Below are 26,044 nucleotides of genomic sequence, written 5' to 3'. Positions count from 1 at the left end.
ACTTCTCAGAAGGCTGTAAACATAGATTGAGAAGAATAATGCAACATAGGTCAGGGTCTGAACTACTTGCTCTTGTAACTTATTTCTGGATTCCTGTACTTGGTCTCTTATATACTATTTCCATTTGACAATGAATTGCTGTTGTCCATGATCGAACACCCAGTTCATGATGGAAAGTTCAGACTACATGGTCATCTCACCTTCCATGTTGGCATCAGCTATGATCTATGTGGCCTATACAGGAGAGCAGCGACACAGCTTTTCAAGCATACAGGTGCTGCCCTCACTAATGTATTTACCAACACTTTAGTGATAAGAGTGCCTTCTAGGCCCTCTTGGGAAATATAGTTATAAGGTGGACGTGCAGATTACACATGATAAATCCACTCCAGCACTTTCCTAAACTTTCATGTTCCCTTGTTTACAGCATGTCATGGAAGCTACATCATTTCATTTTTATTAAATGTAGGCCATTGAATCCAAGTTTCAGACAACTAACTGAGTAAGCTTTTAGCTCATACAGTGGGAAGTGGCTCTAATACATTAAATCCAGTAATCTCTAGTAAGTGCACATATATCAATAAACTTATCCCTGTTTGGTCCAACATTCTTTGAATCAACTCCTGCACATATTCCTCAGGATAGATGGGTGTGCGTGTGCACACACACACACACAAAATCATGTAATCATTTTGGTGTGTAAGATGTCTCCTCTTAGGTTACAGAGTATACATTATTTCCTGGAGTATGCTGATCCTAGTTTTTGGTCTAGTGGAAATTAGGGGAGATTTTGGTGGGGTTGAGGAAAGTGTCCCCTTGCCAGACATTTGCCCTAGGTGAGGTTATCATAGATTTCTTTAAGCAAAGGAAAGCTAGGGGTTTTTTTAGATATAGGAAGGCCAACTACTTCCACTGGTAAGGCAGTCTCAGAGTGACTGAGGATTTGAGATTGTCGTTTTCATCTGGCCTACCAGAAGCCCCCATTTCAAGTTTTAGGGGCTCATTCTTTATTCATCTATGCCCTGATATTCACATAAGAAGCTTGGCAAGACTATGAATCCAACTAGTATTGTAATTCAACAGCCTGAATAGTATATTTTTCATTAGGTTTTCAGCAAAATCAGCTCTGTGGCTACAAGAAATAGATTAATTTAGGGCTGCTATGGGAGCTTTCTAGTTCTCAGATAGGATTTGAGCTTGTTGTTTTCTTTCTGTAAGTGCCTAGTGCATCAAGTCAGTTTACCTCATTCCTAGTCCTTATGATCATATTACTACCATAACAGTCAAGAGCTCCTAAGGTACTTACTTCAGTTGGCACTTTATCACAATTAATTGTGATGCCACTGCATACTATAAATCAATAGCATCCCATTTCTTGTTGTTAAGTTCATTCATGCGCTTATGCCTAAGGGCATAAGCAAATCAGTCTCAAAATCTTATCTTTGAGATTGTGTTTCTTGGCATCACACCCAGTGCCAATTCTGTTTTAGTGAGGTCCAGTCAGAAGATAGGAACCAAAACAGTAATTTTAACAGGGAATATTTAATATAAAAATCATTAAATTTGTAAAAAGGGGATTAACTACTAAGAAGAGTATAATGAAACCCAAAGAATACAGGAATAACAGACAAAGAGAGCAGTCACTACCTCTAGCCTAAGAAGATATCTATAGAAGAAACAAACTTAGAGGACACTTCATCCAAGTTGAGATTTAGACCTTGTTGAAGAGTGTGAGGCTGTTTTCATGGGGAAGCAGCTTGCTGAGGTACCTTAAGGCTAGAGCCAACAAGGGGAAACCACTCCCTGGATTGCCAGAAAAACATGCTGGTTGCTGCTTGCTGTGATGCCATTGTGACTCACTGAAGGTTGTGTGCCGCTCAGTCTCCTGTAAGTCACTCGCTGGCTGCCACACCTTAGTAACCAAATAAATGCACCAGATCCAGGGAAACTAAATCCCTTCCTTTTTCGGCTTGAACAAATAAATTTTGCATAAGATTTTCAGCAAATTCAAGGTGACAAATATAAGCTTACTAACATTGTGCCAGCTTGCAAAGTATTAATGTTTATAGGGTACGGCTCTACTATTACAGAGAGTGGGTTTGGAGCTGAGAGGCAATAAATTGGTAACTGGCACATTCTTTTTAAAAATGTTTTTACATTATTTTATTTTATTTTATTTTATTTTATTTATTCAGTTGTTTTAGAGAGGGGAGGGGCAGAGGGAGAGGGAGAAAGAGAATCCCAGATAGGTTCCATGCCCAGTGCAGAGCCCAACCACCAGGCTCCATCCCACAACAATGAGGTCATGACCCAAACTGAAATCCAGTCAGACGCTTAACTGCCTGAGCCACCCAGGTGCCCCACATTTTCTTTTAATGTCTGTGGGATCTATAGTGATGTCCCCTCTCATATCTGTAATTCGTAATTTAGGTCTTCTGTTTTTTATCATCAGTTTGGCTAGAGGTTTATACATTTTATTGATGTTCTCCAAGAGCCATCTTTTGATTTCATTGATCTTTCTTTTTTAGGTTTTTTGTTTTTCTATATTTCCTTTCTTCAGTTTAATTTGGGTTTAATTTACCCTTTTATTCAAGTTTATTTTTGTATTTTTTTAATTTTTAATTTTTTTATTTGAGAGAGAGAAAGAGCTCATAAGTTGGGGAAAGGGGCACAGGGAAGGAGAGAGAAGGAGATAGAGAGAGAGAGAGAGAGAGAGAGAGAGAGAGAGAGAGAATCTTAAGCAGACTCTATGCTCAGCCCCCAATGCAGTACTCAATCCCATGACCTTGGGATCATGACCTGAACCAAAATCAAGGATTGGACTCTCAAGTAACTGAGACACCCAGGCACCCCTCAGTTCTCTTAAGGTAAAAACATAGGTCATTGATTTGAGAACTTTCTTTCCTAAAAAAAAAATCTAGTGCTATAAATTTTCTAAAAGCACTGTTTTAGTTACATCCCATTATTTTAGACATGTTGTGTTTACATTTCCATTTAGTTCCAATTACTTTCTAATTTCCCTTGTGATTTCTTCTTTGACTCCTAGATTATTCAAACGTGTTGTTTAGTTTCAAGAGATTTTGGAATTTTTCAAATACTTTTTATTCTTTAATTTAATGCTATTGTATTCACATTATATACTTTGTAGGATTTGAATTCCTTTAAATTTATTGAGATTTGTTTTATGGATCAGAATATGCTCTAGCTTGGTAAATGTTCCATGTATTCTGAAATACATATATTCTGAAAAGTACTTAAAAAGTACTTGAAAAATACATATACTCTGATTTTAATGAGTGGAATGTCCAATTAGATCAACTTGGTTAATAGTGTGGTTCAGATCTCCTGTATTCCTATGGATTTTCTGTCTATTCTATTGATATTTAAAACTATAGTTGTAGATTTGACTATTTGTCATTTCTCCTTGTGGTTTATATTTCAGGTATCTTGAAGCTTTGCTATTAGGTGCAAAAACAACTTAGGATTGTTATGTTCTCTTGATGAATTGGCCCCTTGATCCTTATGAAATGACTCTCTCTTTCCCTAATAATGTTATTTGCTCTGAAATCTACTTTGTCTGACATTAATATAGGTATTCCAGCTTTCTTCCCATTAGTTTTAGCGTGGTAAATCATTTTCCATCCTTTTAGTTTAAACCTATTTATGTCTTTATATTTTGAATAGGTTTCTTTTAAAAAAAATTTTTTTTAATTTAATTTTGAGACAGAGAGACAAAATGTGATTGACAGAGGTGAGAGAGAGTGAAAGGGATACACAGAACTTGAAGCAGACTTCATTCAGTCTCTGGGCTGTCAGCACAGAGCCCAACATGGGGCTCTAACTCACGGACTCACGGACTGTGAGATCATGACCTGAGCCAAAGTCGGCTGCCCAACTGACTGAGCCACCCAGGTGCCGTGAATAGGTTTCTTAATTGACAGCATATAATTGAGTTTTTATTTTATTTTATTATTTATTTATTTTTATTAAATATAATTTGTCAAATTGGTTTCCATACAACACCCAGTGCTCATCCCAACAGGTGCCCTCCTCAATGCCCATCACCCACTTTCCCCTCACCCCCCACCCCCATCAACCCTCACTTTGTTCTCAGTATTTAAGAGTCTCTTACAATTTGCCTCCCTCCCACTCTGTAACTTTTTTCTTCCCTTTCCCCTCCCCCATGGTCTTCTGTTAAGTTTCTCAGGATCCACGTATGAGTGAAAACATATGGTATCTGTCTTTCTCTGCCTGACTTATTTCGCTTAGCATAATACCCTCCAGTTCCATCCACGTTGCTGCAAATGGCCAGATTTCATTCTTTCTCATTGCCAAGTAGTATTCCATTGTATTTATAAACCACATCTTCTTTATCCATTCATCAATTGATGGACATTTAGGCCCTTTCCATACTTTGGCTATTGTTGAAAGTGCTGCTATAAACATTGGGGTACACGTGCACCTATGCATCAGCACTCCTGTATCCCTTGGGTAAATTCCTAGCAGTGCTACTGCTGGGTCATAGGGTAGGTCTATTTTTATTTTTTTCGGGAACATCCACACTGTTTTCCAGAGTGGCTGCACCAGGCTGCATTCCCACCAACAGTGCAAGAGCGTTCCCGTTTCTCCACATCCTCTCCAGCATCTGTAGTTTCCTGAGTTGTTCATTTTAGCCACTCTGACTGGCATGAAGTGGTATCTCAGTGTGGTTTTGATTTGTATTTCCCTGATGAGGAGCGATGTTGAGCATCTTTTCATGTGCCTGTTGGCCATCTGGATGTCTTCTTCAGAAAAGTGTCTGTCTATTCATGTCTTCTGCCCGTTTCTTCACTGAATTATTTGTTTTTTGGGTGTGGAGTTTGCTGAGTTCTTTATAGATTTTGGATACTAGCCCTTTATCCGATATGTCATTTAAAATATCTTTTCCCATTCCATTGGTTGCCTTTTACGTTTTGTTGATTGTTTCCTTTGCTGTGCAGAAGCTTTTTATCTTCATAAGGTCCCAATAGTTCATTTTTGCCTTTAATTCCCTTGCCTTTGGAGATGTGTCAAGTAGGAAATTGCTGCAGCTGAGGTCACAGAGATTTTTTCCTGCTTTCTTCTCTAGAGTTTTGATGGTTTCCTGTCTCACATTCAGATCCTTCACCCATTTTGAGTTTATTTTTGTGTATGGTGTAAGAAAGTGGTCTAGTTTCATTCTTCTGCATGTTGCTGTCTAGTTCTCCCAGCACCATTTGTTAAAGAGACTGTATTTTTTCCACTGGATACTCTTTCTTGCTTTGTCAAAGATTAGTTGGCCATATATTTGTGGGTCCAATTCTGAGGTCTCTATTCTATTACATTGGCCTATGTGTCTGTTTTTTGTGTCAATACCAGGCTGTCTTGATGATTATAGCTTTGTAGTAGAGGCTAAAGTCTGGGATTGTGATACCTCCTGCTTTGGTTTTCTTTCTCAATATTACTTTGGCTATTTGGGGTCTTTTGTGGTTCCATACAAATTTTAGGATTGTTTGTTCAAACTTCAAGAAGAATGCTGGTACAGTTTTGATTGGGATTGCATTGAATGTGTAGATAGCTTTGCGTAGTATTGACATTTTAACAATATTTATTCTTCCAATCCATGAGCACGGAATGTTTTTCCATTTTTTTTGTTTCTTCCTCAATTTCCTTCATAAGGTTGCTATAGTTTTCAGCATACAGATCTTTTACATCTTTGGTTAGGTTTATTCCTAGGTATTTTATGGTTCTTGGTGCAATTGTGAATGGGATCAGTTTCTTTATTTGTCTTTCTGTTGCTTCATTATTGGTGTATAAAAATGCATCCGATTTCTGTACATTGATTTTGTATCCTGCAACTTTGCTGAATTCATGTATCGGTTCTAGGAAACTTTTGGTGGGATCTGTTGGGTTTTCCATGTAGAGTATCATGTCATCTGCGAAAAGTGAAAGTTTGACTTCATCTTTGCCAATTTTTTTTAATATATGAAATTTATTGTCAAATTGGTTTCCATACAACACCCAGTGCTCATCCCAAAAGATGCCGTCTTCAATGCCCATCACCTACCCTTTCCCCCACCTCCCATCAACCCTCAGTTTGTTCTCAGTTTTTAAGAGTCTCTTATGCTTTGGCTCTCTCCCACTCTAACCTCTTGTTTTTTTCCTGTCCCTCCCCCATGGGTTTCTGTTAAGTTTCTCAGGATCCACATATGAGTGAAAACATATGGTACCTGTCTTTCTCTGTATGGCTTATTTCACTTAGCATCACACTCTCCAGTTCCATCCTCATTGCTACAAAGGGCCATATTTCATTCTTTCTCGTTGCCACGTAGTATTCCATTGTGTACATAAACCACAATTTCTTTATCCGTTCATCAGTTGATGGACATTTAGGCTCTTTCCACAATTTGGCTATTGTTGAGAGTGCTGCTATAAACATTGGGGTACCAGTGCCCCTATGGGTCAGTACTCCTGTATCCCTTGGGTAAATTCCTAGCAGTGCTACTGCTGGGTCATAGGGTAAGTCTATTTTTAATTTTTTCAGGAACTTCCACACTGTTTTCCAGAGTGGCTGCACCAGTTTGTATTCCCACCAGCAGTGCAAGAGGGTTCCCGTTTCTCCACATCCTCTCCAGCATCTATAGTCTCCTGATTTGTTCATTTTGGCCACCCTGACTGGCATGAGGTGATATCTGAGTGTGGTTTTGATTTGTATTTCCCTGATGAGGAGCGGCATTGAGCATCTTTTCATGTGCCTGTTGGCCATCCGGATGTCTTCTTTTGAGAAGTGTCTATTCATGTTTTCTGCCCATTTCTTCACTGGATTATTTGTTTTTTGGGTGTGGAGTTTGGTGAGCTCTTTATAGATTTTGGATACTAGCCCTTTGTCTGATAAGTCATTTGCAAATATCTTTTCCCATTCCGTTGGTTGCCTTTTAGTTTTGTTGTTTGTTTCCTTTGTTGTGCAGAAGCTTTTTATCTTCATAAGGTCCCAATAGTTCATTTTTGCTTTTAATTCCCTTGCCTTTGGGGATGTGTCAAGTAAGAAATTGCTGTGGCTGAGGTCAGAGAGGTCTTTTCCTGCTTTCTCCTCTAGGGTTTTGATGGTTTCCTGTCTCACATTCAGGTCCTTCATCCATTTTGAGTTTATCTTTGTGTGTGGTGTAAGAAAGTGGTCTAGTTTGATTCTTCTGCATGTTGCTGTCTAGTTCTCCCAGCACCATTTGTTAAACAGGCTGTCTTTTTTCCATAGGATATTCTTTCCTGCTTTGTCAAAGATGAGTTGGCCATATGTTTGTGGGTCTAGTTCTGGGGTTTCTATTCTATTCCATTGGTCTATGTGTCTGTTTTTGTGCCAATACCATGCTGTCTTGATGATTACAGGTTTGTAGTAGAGGCTAAAGTCTGGGATTGTGATGCCTCCTGCTTTGGTCTTCTTCTTCAAAATTACTTTGGCTATTCAGGGCCTTTTGTGGCTCTATACAAATTTTAGGATTGCTTGTTCTAGCTTTGAGAAGAATGCTGGTACAATTTTGATTGGGATTGCATTGAATGTGTAGATAGCTTTGCATAGTATTGATATTTTAACAATATTTATTCTTCCAACCCATGAGCACGGAATGTTTTTCCATTTGTTTATATCTTCTTCAATTTCCTTCATAAGGTTTCTATAGTTTTCAGCATGCAGATCTTGTACATCTTTGGTTAGGTTTATTCCTAGGTATTTTATACTACTTGGTGCAATTGTGAATGGGATCAGTTTCTTTATTTGTCTTTCTGTTGCTTCATTATTAGTGTATAAGAATGCAGGTGATTTCTGTACATTGATTTTGTATCCTGCAACTTTGCTGAATTCATGTATCAGTTCTAGCAGACTTTTGGTGGAGTCTGTCAGATTTTCCATGTATAATAGCATGTCATCTGCAAAAAGTGAAAGCTTGACTTCATCTTTGCCAATTTGGATGCCTTTGATTTCCTTTTGTTGTCTGATTGCTGATGCTAGCACTTCCAACACTATGTTAAACAACAGTGGTGAGAGTGGACATCCCTGTCCTGTTCCTGATCTCAGGGAAAAAGCTCTCAGTTTTTCCTCATTGAGAATGATGTTAGCTGTGGGCTTTTCATAAATGGCTTTTATGATCTTTAAGTATGTTCCTTCTATCCCGACTTTCTTGAGGGTTTTTATTAAGAAATGGTGCTGAATTTTGTCAGATGCCTTTTCTGCATCGATTGACAGGATCATATGGTTCTTATCTTTTCTTTTATTAATGTGATGTATCACATTGATTGATTTGCAAATATTGAACCAGCCCTGCAACCCAGGAATGAATCCTACTTGATCATGGTGAATAATTCTTTTTTTATGCTGTTGAATTTGATTTGCTAGTATCTTGTTGAGAATTTTTGCATCCATATTCATCAGGGATATTGGCCTGTAGTTCTCTTTTTCTACTGGGTCTCTGTCTGGTTTAGGAATCAAAGTAATGCTGGCTTCATACAATGAGTCTGGAAGTTTTCCTTCCATTCTATTTTTTGGAACAGCTTGAGAAGGATAGGTATTAACTCTGCTTTAAATGTCTGGTAGAATTCCCAGGGAACCCATCTGGTCCAGGACTCTCATTTGTTGGGAGATTTTTGATAACTGATTCAATTTCTTCACTACTTATGGGTCTCTTCAAATTTTCTATTTCCTCCTGTTTGAGTTTTGGTAGTGTGTGGGTGTCTAGGAATTTGTCCATTTCTTCCAGGTTGTCCAGTTTGTTGGCATACACTTTTTCATAGTATTCCCTAATAATTGCTTGTATTTCTGAGGGATTGGTTGTAATAATTCCATTTTCGTTCATGATTTTATCTATTTGGGTCCTGTCTTCTTTTTGAGAAGCCTGGCCAGAAGTTTATTGGTTTTGTTTCTTTTTTCAAAAAACCAACTCTTGGTTTCATTGAGCTGTTCTCCTAGTGTTTTGGATTCTATATTGTTTATTTCTGCTCTGATCTTTATTATTTCTCTTCTTCTGCTGGGTTCGGGGTTTCTTTGCTGTTCTGCTTCTAGTTCCTTAGGTGTGCTGTTAGGTTTTGTATTTGGGATTTTTCTTGTTTCTTGAGATAGGCCTGGATTGCAATGCATTTTCCTCTCAGGACTGCCTTTGCTGCATCCCAAAGGGTTTGGGTTGTTGTAATTTCATTTTCATTTGCTTCCATATATCTTTAAATTTCTTCTTTAATTACCCATTCATTCTTTAGTAGGGTGTTCTTTACCCTCCATACTTATGGAGGTTTTCTGTCTTGGAGAATGTTCCATGTGCACTCGAGAAGAAAGTATATTCTGTTGCTTTGGGATTCAGAGTTCTAAATATATCTGTCAAGTCCTTCTGGTCCAATGTATCATTCAGGGCCATTGTTTCTTTACTGATTCTGTCTAGATGATCTATCCATTGTTGTAAGTGGAGTATTAAAGTCCCCTGCAGTTACCACATTCTATCAATAAGGTTGCTTATGTTTGTGATTGTTTTATATATTTGGGGGCTCCTGAATTCAGTGCATAGACATTTATAATTGTTAGCTCTTCCTGATGGATATACCCTGTATTTATTACATAATCCCTTCTTCATCTCTTGTTATGGCCTTTAATTTAACATCTAGTTTGTCTGATATAAGTATGGCTACTCCAGCTTTCTTTTGACTTACAGTAGCATGATAGATAGTTCTCCATCCCTTCACTTTCAATGTGAAGGTGTCCTCAGGTCTAAAATGAGTCTCCTGTAGACAGCAAATAGATGGGTCTTTTTTTTTTTATCCATTCTGATACCCTATGTCTTTTGATTGGAGCATTTAGTCCATTTACATTCAGTGTTATTATTGAAAGATATGGGTTTAGAATTATTGTGTTGTCTGTAGGTTTCATGCTTGTAGTGTTGTCTCTGGTTCTTTGTGGTCCTTACAACATTTCACTCACAGAGTCCCCCTTAGGATCTCTTGTAGGGCTGGTTTAGTGGTGATGAATTCCTTCAGTTTTTGTTTGTTTGGGAAAACCTTTATCTCTCATTCTATTCTGAATGACATGCTTGTTGGATAAAGGATTCTTGGCTGCATGGTTTTCCTGTTCATCACATTGAAGATTTCCTGCCATTCCTTTCTGGCCTGCCAAGTTTCAGTAGATAGGTGTGCTACTACCCTTATGTGCCCACTTTTGTATGTTAAGTCCTATGTATCCTTAGCTGCTTTCAGAATTCTCTCTTTATCCTTGTATTTTACCAGTTTCACTATGATATGTCATGCAGAAGATCAATTCAAGTTACGTCTGAAGGGAGTTCTCTGTGCCTGTTGGATTTCAATGCCTGTTTCCTTCTCCAGATCAGGGAAGTTCTCAGCTATGATTTGTTCAAGTACACTTTCAGCCCCTTTCTCTCTCTTCTTCTTCTGGAATTTCTATGATATGGATATTGTTCCATTTGATTGCATCACTTAGTTCTCTAATTCTCCCCTTGTACTCCTTGATTTTTTTTATCTCTTTTTCTCAGCTTCCTTTTTTTCCATAAAATATCTTCTAATTCACCCATTCTCCCCTCTGCCTCTTCAATCCATACTGTGGCCACCTCCATTTTATTTTGCACCTCATTTATAGCATTTTTAAATTCATCATGACTTTTTTTTTAGTCCTTTGATCTCTGTAGCAGTTACATTCTTTGCTGTCCTCTATCCTTTTTCAAGCCCCAAAATTAATTTTATGACTATTATTCTAAATTCTTGTTCAGTTATATTGCTTAAATCAGTTTTGATGAATTCTAAAACTGTCACTTCTCCTGGAAATTCTTTTAGGAGAATTCTTCTGTTTCATAATTTTGGCTAGTTTTCTGTCCCTTATGTGTTTTAAAAGCTTGATGTGTGCTCTGCACCTGCAAGCACTGCTATATTAAAGAAGGGTCATACACTGTCCAGGGCCTGGACCTTCAGGAGGTGTTTTTTTGGAGTGTTACTTGTTCTCTGTTGTTGCGACTTTGCTTGTTTTATTTCCCTACTAGTAGTGATTTTTGGACCCTCCACCAGGGGTGCTTTGATTTGTTCCTTGGAGTAGTCCTGTAAAGGAAAACAAACAGACAAACAGGATACAAAAACATGCAAACACATAAGCAAAACAAACAAAAACAAAAGACAAAAAACTAAAAACAATCAAAAAACCAAAAACTCCAGCTACAAGTAAAGAACAGGGTGGAGGCGGTGCTGATGGAAGAGCACATACAAAGAGAAATGACTGGAGCTGGGGAGGGGGACAGAGAAAAAATAAACATTGATTAGGCAGAGAAACTAAAAGGCTTAATCCAGAAAGAAAGAGGAAAATAAGGAAGGAGGTGGGGGGAAAGAATGAAGATAAAGTTACCCAGAGAAACTATATGGCTTGATTATTCCAGAGAGAGAGAAAGGAATGTAAAGAAGGAGGTGTGGAACATGTATCAAGAGGATAATTTAAATACATCTGTTTAGACAAACGAATAACCAGAGTAACCAGCCTAGAGAAGGGAAGAGATAAGGAGCAGAAATGGCAGGGAGAATATATCTATATATCCGGAATTGACCTAGAATTAATCCAGCCAATGTTGCAGCATTGGTCTGGAGGAGCTGTTCACAGGGTCTGTCCAGCTCCCGTAGATACACGGTTACCGGGTGCCAAGGGGCCTGGTTTAGTGTAGGCTGGTCCCGCCTCTACTGTGGGCCCTGCCTGTTGGCCCTCCACTGTGGGCCAATCACTGTAGCCTTGCCTTGGTGGTGGGTGAGCGGTGGGGAATGGCTATCCCCCAGTCTCTTCTCCACAGACCCAGACCCAGTGGACTCCGTTTGAGTCATCCTCACTGTGCCATGGGCGTAGACAGAGCAGTCCTTCTCACTCTGCAAACTCCCCTGACCCTGTGCTTGGCTAGGATTCAAAGACCTGCTCCATGTGCTCTGGCACTGGGGAAGCACCTTTCTGTGCAGCCTGATATGTAGTCCCGGCTGGCTTTGGCTGTGCTGCAGCACTTCAGGGAGAACCGCCTTTTCCTGCTGAGGAGTGGGCTGCTGACCTCACCGCCGAGCCCGGGGTGGTGGACGCAGGCAGGCTTTGTCCTTTCCCATAGCACTCCAGGGAGGGGGCTGCTTTCTCCTACTGCAGACTGCACCCTTGACCTAGCCACTGAGACTGGGGGCCTGGAGTGGCATACACAGGCAGGCTTTGTCCTATCATACAGCCCTCCAAGGAGAGGACCACTTTCTCCTCCTGCAGACTGCACCCCTGATCTACCACCGGACCCAGGGCTGGCTCCCCTCCTCCCCAGGTATGTGAACAGGGAGCCAGCCCCAGTCTGAAGAAAGCCCCACAGTTAGAGATGGGATCCCTCTCAGTCCCAGTCCTAGGTTTTTCTCTTGTCCAGATACAGTCCTACACGTCCCCAGCCACTCTTTCTCTTCCCTTTGTCTCTCTGCAGAAAGGGATCCCTCCCCTTCATGCCTACGCAGCCCATTTTATCTCCCCCAGTTTGTAATCACCCACCTATGGTCTCTCAAGTTGTCTCATTTTCTTTCTGGTAGATTCAGTTTCTTTTCCTCCCAGATTTTTGGGGTTCAAAGTCCTTTGGCTTTAGCACTTCTTTGTTTGAGAGACTCAGGAAGTATGGATCCCCTTACTTCTCTGCCATGTGGGCCCCTCCCTCTCTATAATTGAGTTTTTAAATCCAAGCTGGCAACCTGCCTTTTAATTAGTGTTTAGATTATTTACATTTAATGTAAACAGTGATACAATTAGGTTTAAAGTCTGTTGTCTTGTTGTTGTTTTTTTAACTAGTCCCCTCTGTTCTTTGTTCCCCTTTTCTTTTTTCCTGCCTTCTTTTAGATGGAGTGTTTTTATGATTTCGTTTAATTGCCTTTGTATTAGCTACAATCGCTTCACTTTGTGTTTTGTTTGTTTGTTTGTGTTTGGTGGTTGCCTGTAGGTTTTAGAATATATCTTATCATAGGGGTGCCTGGGTGGTTCAGTTGATTAAGTGTCTGACTCTTGATTTCAGCTCAGGTCATGGTCTCATGGTTGTGGGATCAAGCCATGCATCAGATTCCACAGGCTGACAGCATGGAGCCTGCTTGGGATTCTCTTTTTCCCCTCTTTCTCTGCCCCTCCCCCACTTGCTCTCTCTCAAAATAAATATATAAATTAAAAATAATATACCTTATAGTCTACTTTCAGTTAATACTATACCACTTCAATTATAAGAAACTTTCTTTTTTAAAATATTGGTTTATTTATTTATATTTATGTATTTATTTAGTTATAATCCAGGAGCCCTCCCATCCCACCCTACTCAGCATCCCCTCCCACACCTTCTATAATAACCTTTCAAAAGTATACCTATATTTCCCCTCTTTTGGTCGTTCTACTATCATTGATGTGTACTTTAGGTCACCATATGTTATAAACCAACACAATACATTGTTATAATATCTTGCATAAACAGAAATTAGCTCTTAAGGAGATTTATAACATGAAAAATATTTATTCTATAGATCTCCTTAACATGCTCATACTTCTTTCTACCTTTATGGACATATGTGATATTTTTATAATAGCTGTTTTAATATCCTTGTTCACTAATTCTATTCTGTTTCTATTGATTAATTTTTCTCCTTATTATGGGTCATATTTTCCTGCCTTTTTTGCAGGCCTGGTAATTTTTTATTGGTTACCAATCTTTGTAAATTTTATACTGTTGGGTGCCAAGTTGTTTTGTATTTAAGTAATTTTGAGCTTTCTTTCTAGGACTTTGTTGATTTACTTGAAAATCTTGTGATTGTTTAGCTTTTCTTTTAAACTTTGTTAGGTGAGACTAGAGAAATATTTAATTTAGACATAACTTATAATAACCCACTACTGAATACCCAGTATCATTCTGAGTACCCAGTATCATTCTGAATACTTTACACGATATCCATGTTTTACCAGCTTTCTAATCTGGCTATCAGGGGCATGAACTGTTCTACCCCTGTATGAAGATCATGAATTTTTCTTTACCTGCTTTTTTCCGGTGTTTTTTCTCCTCCAATATTGATTGATTTCCTAACATGTATGTGCTATCTGTATTCAGTTGAAGGCTTAAGTGGAATCCTGTGCAGATATAAGGACTTTTCTCTCTCTGGGCAGTACTCTGTCTGGTATTCTGCCATGTAAATTCTAACTGCATTGGCCTCTTCAGATTCTCTTCTTAAATCAGGAAAACCTCTGTTTCTACCTGGATATCCTTCCCTGTGCTGTGCCCTGGAAACACTCTAGCCAGTAAACTATGGTGATCATAGAGTTTATTACCTCATTTATTACTCTCTCTCAAGGATCATGGTTCTCTGGTACCTATTGTCCAAGATCGTTTCATATTTTTGTCTTTATTTTTCAGTTAAGATAGGAGGGTAAATTTAGTATCTATTCTTCCATCATGGCTGGAAATAAATATTGTTTTTTAAATGTTTAACCAACCTTGTACTCCTGAGATAAACCTTATTTATTTATTCTTTTTATGTATTGCTGAACTTGATTTTCAAGTATTTTGTTTGCGAGTTTTACACATTCACTCAAGAGTATATTGGTAATTTCCTTTTCTTCTAATACCCTTACTAGATTTTGGTATCAAGATTATGCCAGTCTTATAAAATGAATTTGACAGTGTACCCTTTTTTCTCTCTATTCTCTTGACAGAATTTGTGTGAAATTGGTATTGTTTGTTAAATGCTTACAAGAATTATGGTGAGACCATCTGAAAATGGTATTTTCTTTGTGAGACAGTTATATGTTTAAAAAAAATTTTTTTTTAATTTAAATCCAAGTTAGTTACCATATAGTGTAATAATGGTTTCAGGAGTAGAATTTAGTGATTCATCACTTACATATAACACCCAGTGCTCATCACAATTACCCTCCCTAGTACCCATCACTCATTTAGACCATCCCCCCACCCAACACCGCTCCAGCAGCCTTCAGTTTGTTCTTTGTATTTAATAGTCTCTTATGGTTTGCCTCCCATCTGAGACAGTTTAAAATGGTATATTTAGTATCTTTAACAGAAATAGGAAAATTTAGTTTTTTTATTTATTTGAGTGCTAGTATTGGTAAGTTGTGTTTAAGGAATTTTTCAATTTTATAAGATGTCAAAATGTATTGGCAGAATGTTTATATTATTCCTTTAATATCTTTTTAATTTATATAAAAGTCTGTAGTGGTGGTCACCTTTTAATTCCTAATTATGTTTTCTTTTTTATGTTTTCTTTATATCTTTTTTATGTTTTCTTTATGTCTTCTTTATGTTTTCTTTCTTTTTTCTTGATTAATCACTCTAGAAGTGATCAATCTTTTCAAACTCAACTAGGTCTTGTTGATTTTTCTCAATTACATATCTGTTTTCTGTTTCATTAAATCTTTTTTATTGAAAACTTTCTAATTAGAAATTTACTTTAATCCCCATACCAAATTACCATAACTTTTCAAATCATTTCATTTCTTACACTGTGCTTCATTACCAATTGTTTTTAACCAGAAGAAATACAGTAGTGTAGTCAATTTTTTTCCTTTAACACTATCTCATAAATGTTTATATCATATTCTTCATGGTGATTATTTTAATGTCTACATTTATATCTTATTAAGTTGCTTACAGATGTTTTTGGCACATAATGAGCAATCAACATATATTTGTGGAATGAATGAACAGTTTTGTACATAAAGAATTTTCTTTTAAAAAAAATTTTTTTTTGAGAGAGAGAGTGCACATGAGTGGGGTTAGGGGCAGAGAGAGAGGGAAAGAGAGAGAATCCTAAGCAGGGTCCATGCTCAGTGCAGAGCCCATTGCAGGGCTTGATCCCATGACCCTGGGATCATGACCTGAGCCGCAATCAAGAGTTGGATGTTCAACCCATTGAGCCACCCCAGGTACCCTTTTTTTTTCTTCAATTTTTTATTTAAATTCTAGTTAGTTAACATATAGTAGAATTTTGATTTCAGGAGTAGAATTTAGTGATTCATCACTTACGTATAACACCCAGTGCTTATCATAACAAGTGCCCTCCTTATCACCCATTTAGCCTGTCCCCCACCCACCTCCCTCCATCTCAACCCTCAGTTTGTTCTCTATCGTTAAGAGTCTCTAAGGTTGAGCATTATATTTTCCATGAAGCTTTTCTAGGTAGACTTAACCATTCTCCATTTAACACCCTTTGTCAGAGGCTGTTAGTGTTCCATAAATATCTGTGTGATCCTCTACTTTTCCCAGCCTAACTTTCAGTTAGGTTGTGCTCTGTGATTGGGTTCTGGGACAATGTGATTATGAGCAAAAGGGTTGTAAACCATCCAGAAAAACTCTAGCCTGTTTTATTTCCTGCCTCAGTGATGTGGGAGGCCATGTTTTCTGGGTAGCAGATTCAGGAGATGGAGAAGGGCTGCCTGACCATTATTGGTCATTAGACTATACTATAAGCCAGAAATAAACTTTTGTTGTATTAAACCACCAATATTTGAGGGTTTGCCTTAAATGACAGCTAATATTAATTTGGTTGACTATTATAAGTCTACATTATACTCAGACACATTTCTGTCTTATAGCTCTTTATTTCATTTAGTGATTTATGTATCTGCTACTCTTTAACAGAATATAAGCTTCTTGGGACAGACCCATCCTCTTATGTCTTTGAATTGCCTGCATCCGGTATAGGTTCTGGAATAAAATACTGAAATAAAAATATTTGTTGAGCAAATTTTTGAGGAGAAAAACCAGGATAAAAAAGAATGTACAATTTTATCACTAAAAAATAGGGATATTTAACACCAAGCAAACAAAGCTATGGTAAGATATAATAAGATATTCTATGAAGAAAAGATCTTTGCAATATATTAGTGATTTGAAAATATTAAGTTTAATTACTAGAAAAAATTAAAATTTTCTCATGTTAGGGAAAATTAAGAGCTGATAAATAAAAAAGTTACTTGTGGGACGCTTGCATGGCTCAGTCGTTTGAGAGTTGGACTCTTGATTTAGGCTAAGGTCATGGTATCCAGCCCTGTGACAGGCTCTGTGCTAAGGCCTGCTTGATTTTCTCTCCCTCTGCTCCTCTCCCCTGCTCACATACTCTCTCTCTCTCTCATAAAAAAAAAGTTATTTGTAATTTTCTACTGAGATGTTATTGAATCATTTTTTGCCCTTTTTAAGATAGAAAAATATTTATTAATCTCTTTATTTGAAGAGATTTTAGTTTACTGCTTTTAGAACAGTAGCATTTTTTAATGAGTATGTACCTTTCAGTTTTGTTTTCTAATGCTGACTTCTAAACTGTTACATTTTCTCAAGAACTAGAGGTTTACAACTTGTATATATTGAACCACAAAATATTTACTGACCCTGTTAATGCCAAGAGTCTGAAAGAGGAAGAGGGAAATCAACATGAAAGAAAGAAAGAGAGAGAGAGAGAGAGAAAGAAAATAAGTAAGTGGAGGGGCAGAGAGAGGGAGAGTGGAGAGGGAGAGGGAGAGGGAGAGGGAAAATCCCAAGCAGACTCCATGCTGTCAGTGCAGAGCCTGTTGTGGGGCTTGAACCCATGAACCATGAGATCATGACCTGAGCCGAGATCAAAAGTCAGATGCTTAACCTACTGAGCAACCCAGGTGTCCCTCAACAAAGTAAAATTAATAAAATAATTTAAAAACTCAATTCCCTAATTCCTTTCATTTTTTTTTTTCTTAAAGTATTCGCAAACTATTGTCAGTAAATATTCTGAATATCTCTGGAGCTGTTTTAATGCTTCAGTTTTCATTAGCATAATCCTAAAACCTGATATTGATGCAATATAACCTGTAGCTGGTACCTCTTCTTGAGGCACATTCACATGTTTTGGGAAACAATAATAAAGGATCTAAATGCCACATACATTAAAACTTCAAGCTTTACTGAGTCACACTGATTTCATCCCTTTGATCTGCCTTTTCTCCAAGAAAAATTTTCAGGAGATCCAAATTCCAGTAGTTGTTTTCTTTGTGTTGTTTCTAGTTCTTCCAGGCTTTCATGAAGTAGAGAGAGTTCCCTTTCATCTTTTCCTCCTGCATATGAGGAGGAAAGGATAGGTCCATGCCTGGAACCATGGTTGATGACTGGAAGCTAACAGGCTTGATGGATCCTGTTGGAGATAATGTTAGGAACCAGAATCAAACTTCAGTTTTCATTACGTCTTCTCTGTAAATCCTTTAGTCTTTTTTGAAGCTTTGCATATTCTTCAGATGGAACATTTGTCTATTTAACACTTGATTTTCTGTTTCTAGTTCTTCTCTCTTTGTCTCTAAGAGTTCTGTGTTCTCCTTTGTTTCCATGAAGAGATTTTCTCTCTTTCTGGGCAATTGCAGCTTGCTGCAGTTTTTCTCTAGCTTGATTATACTTTTCTTCTCTGTCAGTGATATATTCCTGAAGCATATGCTTTACTTCCAACCCTTATATCTGTTTCTCTTCCACTGTCTGATTTTCAACTTCTAGTTGTGGTTTTCAGCTTGGCTTCTTAAATTTCAGCATTCCTGGTTTAACCTCTCCACCATTTCCTTCATTATTTGTTTGAATTCAGCAACTTATTCTCTGAGTATGCAAGCAAGGTCACCTGGATCTGCTGGATTTACTGTTTCAGGTCAGAATTTTCATTTTTTTTCTTCTTCTGCATTTTCAGTATTCACAATTTGTTGTTGAAGTTTTAACCTGATGCTCTGTAGTTCCCTTCCAGCTGGCTCTTCTGCTATCTGTGAAGCTTGCAATTTCTCTTCACACTGATCCTTTTCAGATTGCCTTCAGACATCATGTTCCACTTTCATTTTCTCTAAATCCACTAATTTGTTCTCTAGTTCTTGCTTTTCATCTTGTCATACCGGAAGTTTTTGATAACCTTTTTCCTTCACAGCTTGTGCTTTATGTATTCATTTTGATCCTTTTCTATTAGGAGCTCTTTGTGGTGTTCAACAACTGAATTGAGAATTTCATTGTCTGACCATTTAGTTTAGTTTAAATGTTATTCCTTTCTCTTTCTAGTTCACTCTTAGCTCTTGATGCCTCCAGTTTGAAGTCTCTTATTTCAAATTTGTTTGAATATTTAAGTTCTTTTACTTTACTGGTCACTGTATTTATTTCCTGTTCAAGTCTATGCACTTTACTGATTAAAACAGTGTTTTGTTTATTGCTTGACTGTAACTCTCTCTCCAAGCATTCAGCCTGTAGTTTAGCTGACTGTTTTTCAGCCTCAGGGGATATGACTGTATCTTGCATCTCAGTCAACTGCCGCACCTGAATTCTTTGGACATTTTTTACCTGAGCACCAGAATTCTCTTTTTTACCCCTTAATTCTGCTACTTCAGCTTCTACACCTTATGATTGCTAACACAAGTAGACTTTCCTCAAACAAGTTGCTCCCCATTCATTGGCTGTCTCTTGTGAGATCAACACTAAGCAGTTGGTTATAATAGTTCTTCTTTATCTTTCTCCAGCCTTGCAGTCTTTGATTTATATTTTATTTTTTTCTTCTTCTTTTTTAAATTATTTATTTTGAGAGGAAGAGATTGAGAATGTGAGAGGGGCAGGGGCAGTGAGAGAGGGAGAAAGAATCCCAGGCAAGCTCTACATTGCCAGCACAGAGCCCAATGAGGGGCTTGAACCCACAAACTGTGAGATCATGACCTGAGCCAAAATCAAGAGTCAGATGCTCAACTGACTGAGCCACCCAGGCACCCCCATATTTTATTTTTTCTTCTAAAATATGTGAAAATTCTTTCTGGTGTTCAAATGCTGATTTGAAAAATGTATGCTCATAGTAAAGCTTATTGTATTCACTTCTATACTTTCCACTTCTTCACCCAGATTCCTAAAATGCTCTCTCATTGAGGTTTCTAATTCTAATTTTTGGGCTTGTAACAACTCCAACTTCTGTGAAGTTAACACTTGCATTGTCATTCTTCCAAGTCTTTAGTTTTCTCTACTAATTTCCCTCTTAGCTCTTTAAGCAGCAGCTGAAATTTTTCTTGGTGAGTTTGCTTTTCATTTAACAGGCACTTGAATTCATTTTGTGACTTTATGTATTCATCTTGCAACCCTGTGTGTTCAACTTTCAGAGTCAGATAGTTTTATGATGTTTACATTGTAATCTTTCATTAATTAACATTTTTTGGAACTCAGACTGAGAACTTGTCAACCTACTTTCTCCGCTAGGAGGAAAAAACTGTGGGAAAAGTGTCCATATTGGTAAGCGAGCTGATCACCATGTAAAAATAAGTTCTAGCTTCCTTATTGTCTTATTTTTTTTCTAAGAGTTTTTTCTACTTACTTGCTAAGAAAGAATCTCAGGATGCCAAATTATACCGACTCACATACACAGTCCTTGCAATGTGAATGCATAAAACAATGACTGGTGTTCTGGCCAAACTTGCCACTGGGGGACACCTCTACATCTCCAACCATTGGCACCCACTCAACTCTCCTTCCAGAGACACTGGGGCTAAGGGATATGGTCCCACAGGCAAGGTGCTAGCCCAGCCCATAACACCTGTCAAGGTCCTGGCAGACACCTGTGGCAGAGGCTGAAGAAGAGGAGTAGGAAAAGGAGGGTCGAGCACATCCTTGGGCTTCTGACTTGGGGGGAAATGTGAGGTATTCTGGAAGGCGAGGGCAGTAGCAGCTGAGAAAAGCCTCATTCCACCTTTTTGTGGATATGGGGCTGAGACGTCCTGCTCAGATACCCCTCAAGCCCAGTGGAGCATCTGCCCATTTTTAGTTTGCATATTTGCCTTCTCTCACTAAGTGTGTAACAAATCAGCATTTCCAAAAATCTCTAAGTTTTCTTAGTCTAATTGAGTATTAGGATGGGAAAGGATGCAAATGGGGGGAGGGCATGAAAAAAGCCTTTAAAATAATTGTCTTACGCCTGCCTCATCCTTTTTATAAAGTATCTCAACCAAAATATGTTAAATGGAAATTCCAAATATAGAGCTAATCCTGGCCATCAAGAAGATATGTGTAATACTGATATTTATAGATCTTTATGATGCGGTTCCCATTACATATTTCACTGGGAATATTTGAGGTTTACTCTAGGACCTGTTTATTTTCACATTCTGATACAACCATTTTGTCTGATTTCTACCAAGACAGTACAAGCAGATATAGTAATAATAATGAGTATAATATCGAGATCTGGTACTGTCATTATGTACATGAATGATCTTAGCAATTCACTAGTCACTGTAAGAATAAATGATTATAAATAGAATGTTGGCAGTTTTTTCTAGTTTAGTGAATGGATCTCTTCTCTGCTGTATCTAAGGGAGATTTTATGTCAGGGACTCTCTCTGATTGCCTGACCTTTCACTAAAGTCCTCTTTTGCCAGCAGTGTCTCTTTATTCTACTGTATCTTATGTAGTTAAGCACATATGATCTATTAAAAAACAAAGCTAAGTTTTTTAATACCATTAAGGTTTGAATTTCAAACTCCTGTAGCAAAAAATTAAGATTTAAATACTCAATGAAGTTAGTATATCTAGGAAGTAAATAGCTTCCAGAGTACTGTGTGATCATTGTATCACATCTGGAAGTCTCCCCTCAGCTTTAATCTAATTAAGCACATTGTGAAGGGATCTCGTTTCTCATAAGCAGATACATATTGACTAGGTTTACAAAGACTAACGTCTAAAGCATTCCAATGTATTAATTTATAATATGTATAAGTGACACAGACTAGAGTTACAGTAGGCCAGGCATTCTTTTTCTCTGTAGACTAACATACATGGAGGCCAAGTTTATAATTAGAACATTTAATAGCATAGAATAGAAAAAATTACATAATTTGAGTTTATATTTACAACTTGTCTGATGCATTCACCTCCACAATAGTAACAATCTTGCCTACGACTGTAATAGTAGTACTTAAAGTCTTCTGACCACAACTTTCTCTATATTTGACAGTGTTTAGGTGGGTACTACTAATGTTCCCCTTTGTGCCTTTCCTTTCTCTCCTTGACCAACAGCTCCTCAGATTGACAAGCTCTTTCTTTAGATATGTTAACACAGGGGCGCCTGGGTGGCGCAGTCGGTTAAGCGTCCGACTTCAACCAGGTCACGATCTCACGGTCCGTGAGTTCGAGCCCCGCGTCAGGCTCTGGGCTGATGGCTCGGAGCCTGGAGCCTGTTTCCGATTCTGTGTCTCCCTCTCTCTCTGCCCCTCCCCCGTTCATGCTCTGTCTCTCTCTGTCCCAAAATAAATTAAAAATGTTGAAAAAAAAAAAATTTAAAAAAAAAAAAAAAAAGATATGTTAACACATATTCAGTCAGTCTCCGTTGTTTAAAGGAACTTTGCTTCATTCAAGTCTGATTCATTGACTTTATAATTCAACTTGCATCCTTCATTTCTAAGTATTACAGAGCATCTCACAGTTGCCCACTTGTATTTGATAACAATCTAACTACAGTTGAAGTGTATTACAAGTATTACATATTCTTGAATTGCTTATTTTTCTTTAAGTGTCCTTCTAGTTCCTGAATTTCAAGAATATGATTCTTGTGTCTAGCACACCATTCAGTCTTAGAAAAAATATTTTGATTTTACATCCCTAAGGTCCTTTCATGCTTGATTATCATCAGTATAGATTCTGATTAAAACCATTTGCTTTATGTAAAACTGGAATAGCTCATATTCCAGACTTACCTACTCCTCTCTAGAGATAAAAATTATAAACTCTGCACCAATAGAAATAACACTGTACAGAGGCACTGGAGAGTAACTAAAAAGTAGCAGAAACAGAAAAGAGTTCACAGTTAGAAGAGGGAAATATCATTGGGTGAGTTTCCCAATTTTTGGCTATCTGCCTAAGATAAGGCCCTAATAAGTGCCACAGAAAGTGGATAAAACTGAATAGAAACTCCAGGCAATCACCACAGCTGGAAATTGATGAGGGACATCCTGAAGAGATCCACAGGGCAAGAGCCCAACTTCTGTATGTAAACTGCCCAAATCTTTAGTTGGTCCTGAACTTGTATGCATAGGGAAAATTCCAGACAGCCTTGCCAAGGCTAAGAAAAATGAATAGAGATTTCAGCTGTTGCCACAATAGGGAGACAAAGTTTAGAGTTTCAGTTAAGCCAGGTTATTCTACTGATAAAACAACAACAACAACAACAACAAACATTAGTGCTGTAGCAAGGGACATGTAGCGAGAATCTAGAGTCTCTATAAGAAAGAGCTCAAAAGTTAGGGAGACTGACATGGCTGGAATTTGTGGGCTAGAGTACCAGAGAAGAGGAAGCTGTGTAGACAAAGCATTCCAGAAATCTGCATAGGGATTCCTTTTGAGTATCTTGCTGAATACTGTGTTACACATGTGTAATATGTAATATAGTGTGAAAATCTACAATGCTGGGGAAGGATCTACTGAGAGCTATAAGCTGAACAATTCCCAGAGCTAAGGCAGGATTTGGAATGCTTAAGTGCCAACCAGCCAGAGTGGAATGTCCAACCCAGGGCATTCAGTTGAGCCACTCTTTAGTAGTAGGGCTAAAGTAGGTCTAATGACTAGGCTTACCCCCCAAAAAGCTTCAAAAAAACTTAAAAGGGTAAATTTTATTCACAAGTAACTTAACTGCATCCCAAGCAAATCCAACACTCTTGAAAGGAAGACAACAAAATCCAGCACTCAACAACATAATATTTATAATGTTCAGAAAGTAATAGAATATACTAGGATATATAAAGAAGCAGGAAAATATGACTAAAAAATCAGTCAAAAGAAACAGACCCAGAAATGTCAGAGATAATGGAATTAGCAAGCATGAGTTTTAAAGCGATTATTATAAATATGTTAAAAACTTAAAGGAAAACTTGCACTGAAGAAGAAAATAGATTTCTAGAAGTTAAAAAGTATAACATCAAAATTAAAAGTCCACTGGATTGACTTAACAATTAAATACTGCCAAATCAAGATTAGTATGTTAAAGGCAGTGATAGAAAGTTTACAAAGTAAAGTACAGAGAGAAAAAAGACTAAAGAACAGAGCTTTGGTGACCTGTGGGACAATATCAAGAAGTCCAACATACATGTGATAAGGAATCACAGAAAGGAAAGGGAGCAGAAAAAATATTTTAAGAAGTAATGGCCAAAAAAAAAATCAGTAGATTCAGAATATTTCATATTCTAAGAGTTTTACAGATAAGCAAAGTTGAGAGCATTCATTATTATTAGGTGTCATTATAAGATGTTAAAGGAAGTTCATCAGCAAAAGGAAACTGAAACCAGAGGGAAACTCGGATCTACATTCCTACAAAGGAATGAAGAGAGCAGAAATATGGCATTCTTCCTGTAAGTTCAAAGGATCCACATTGCTTTGAATTAAAGCAGAAATAGCACTCTTTTAACTGAAGAAGTTGGTGCAGGATTTTATGTTTGGCACCTTCTGGAGTAAATTCACACCTTTGGTCACTAACCCAGAGTTTTTGTGTCCCTTTGCATAGACTGATTCCCACTCTCTCTTTCCAGTTAGCTTCTCCTGATATAAAGAAGGACATAGACTTGTTGATTCATATCAGAGCTACTATTATTGGTTAGTTCCTTGGCATTATCCATTTTATACCACTTACAGAGTTAATGTCCAGTGTGCCATACAGAGCATAAACAGTTCTGTATTCATCTGGGACCTGTGTTTGTCAAGAAACTCAGGAAATTTCATATGCTTAAACAGCTTTGTCACCTATGAAATCTGTGAAATATTTCAACATAAAAGTGAGAACATTAGAAGGAATTGTATAAGAGTCAACTTCTTTGAGGCTGGCCCCCTCTTCAACACATATTTTAACTGTAAAACTTCTCCTACCTAGCTGCTCAGTCTTCACACATGTTACAAAGCTTGGCTTACATTCTGAACTGCCATGATATCCAGGGTGATGGTAAAGTCACTATCAAACTCCTTGGTGATGGAGACACTGAGAACTTTAGAACATCTGTCTGTTATTGTCACCAAATGTAATTCTTGTATGGCATCCACAACGTGCATCTGAAATTCATGTGTATTTTCCTTTTGACTGTTGAAGCATCTAAGTAGTGTTGAATGTCACAAATGTCATAATGTGATCTGAAGACTCCTTGCTAGTAACAAGTTTTAGAGTGTTCTTTGGATAGCATGTAATTGGCAAGAGGTGGTATGTATGTCATATTCTGAAGTGTTGTGTTCACTTCATATTCTGAAGTGTTGTATTCACACAGCAGTGGTTATCCATGTACTGGAACAGCCATTTCCAGTGGGTTCCATTGGATTCTGTCCATTGCATTCTCTCCCACAAACCATCCACCTAAGCTTCCATCCAATTTCAAGCCCATATTTCTGGGTAATTTATAGTTTTATCCAGAAGATCCAGATTTGGCCCCTTATCCAGCAGTCTATAAACTAAAAGTTATTAGCCATCCCTATCCCCCCACCCAAATATACAACAGTGGCCTGAGAATAGTATAATTCTAATGAAGTTAGGAAATATAGGGAAATAGAAAAAATAGGAAACATGTAATAGTTTCTGGTGCTTAGTAGTTATCATATTCTCCTAACAAAACTTGTGAAACCCCTCCTGCTCTGAAGTGAAGTAAATCCCTTGGTTAGCCATTCTGGAAGCTCCTCTGGGAGGAGCTGTCAAGTCATTTGACCTCTGTAGCCCTGGCTCTGCCTTGTTGGATTTGTCTTCCTTAAGAATTTTCTTCCAAGGCCACTGCTGAGGTAGTCATTGCACAGTATGTCCTTGTAGGGGAGAGGAAAAAACATCTTTTTCCTCTACCTGTCTTAGATTCATTGCTTGGAGCCCTGCAAGTTAGACTGACAAAGACAGATTAACAAGAGAAAAACAAATAGAAGTTTATTAATGCTTACATTTATGTACACATGAGAGTACTCAGTGATGCATAATTAAAAGGTATGGTTAGAACTAGGGGGCTTATATAGCATCTCAACAAAGAACAATAAATTTGTAGATAAGTGGCAAGTTACAAAGGAAAAGGGATTTT

General features: G+C 37.8%; 1 protein-coding gene and 1 pseudogene across 6 annotated transcripts in view; one reads left to right on the top strand and one right to left on the bottom strand.

Moving 5' to 3' along the window:
- Positions 1-26,044, top strand: part of NRG4 (neuregulin 4) — a 206,099-nt gene that overhangs the window by 111,060 nt on the left and 68,995 nt on the right. The window lies entirely within an intron of this gene.
- Positions 17,779-20,275, bottom strand: LOC131516213 (centrosomal protein of 83 kDa-like; annotated as a pseudogene).

The sequence above is a fragment of the Neofelis nebulosa genome, chromosome 7 (assembly GCF_028018385.1).
Source record: "Neofelis nebulosa isolate mNeoNeb1 chromosome 7, mNeoNeb1.pri, whole genome shotgun sequence".
Lineage (NCBI taxonomy): Eukaryota > Metazoa > Chordata > Mammalia > Carnivora > Felidae > Neofelis > Neofelis nebulosa.
Note: the sequence above shows the minus strand (reverse complement) of the source record. Positions and strands in the feature narration are given on the sequence as shown.